The 790-nt window shown below is 39.1% G+C and overlaps 1 pseudogene; it reads left to right on the top strand.

The window, feature by feature from the left end:
* Positions 1-321: 321 nt before the first annotated feature.
* LOC123801020 (small ribosomal subunit protein eS21 pseudogene) lies at positions 322-560 on the top strand (annotated as a pseudogene).
* The last annotated feature ends 230 nt before the right edge of the window (positions 561-790 follow it).

Genomic DNA, 790 nt, shown 5'->3' with positions numbered 1-790 from the left:
TTTTTATTTATTTATTTGTTTTATTTTTTTATTTATAGAGCATGTGCGAGTGGGGGCAAGGGCAGAAGGAGAAAAAATCTCAAGTGGACTCTGCTCTGAGTGCAGAGCCCAAGGCTAGACTGGATCTCAGAGACCCTGAGATCATGACCTGAGCTGAAATTAAGAGTCTGGCGCTTAACCTACTGAACCACCCAGAAGCCCCTGTTCAGGACATTTCTACTAAACGTAGTACTAAAGAGTCTAGTGAGTGAAATTAAGAAAAAGAAATAAAAGATTACAGAGAATAGAAATTATATGCAAATTGTTCTGCACTAGCGCTCCATGCAAAACAATGCCCACGAGTTCTTGGACCTGTACATTTGGTGGAAATACTCTGCCAACAACCACATCATCCAGGCCACGGACCATGCATCCAGACAGATGAACATGATGGAGGTTGACAAGGTGACAGGCAGGTTGAACAGCCAGTTTAAAACCTATGCTCTCTGTGGGGCCATTTGCAGGATGATTCCATCCTCCAACTGGCCAAGGCCCATGGCACCATTTCAAGGAACTTCTGACTACAGAGGATCACAGATGTAGAATATTTGTCATAAATAAATAGCATCTCTCCTCCCCCAAAAAGAAAATATTTGAAAATTATATATCTGATAAGATTCTAATACCCAGAATATATAAAGAACTTGTGTAAAACTCAACCATATAAAGACAAATAACACAATTTAAAAATGAGCAAAGATTTTGAGCATACATATCTCCAAAGAAGATATTAAATGGAGAATAAGCACAT

The sequence above is a fragment of the Ursus americanus genome, chromosome 10, assembly GCF_024610735.1.
Source record: "Ursus americanus isolate L20-20 chromosome 10, mUrsAme1.1.p, whole genome shotgun sequence".
Taxonomy (NCBI): Eukaryota; Metazoa; Chordata; class Mammalia; order Carnivora; family Ursidae; genus Ursus; species Ursus americanus.
Note: the sequence above shows the minus strand (reverse complement) of the source record. Positions and strands in the feature narration are given on the sequence as shown.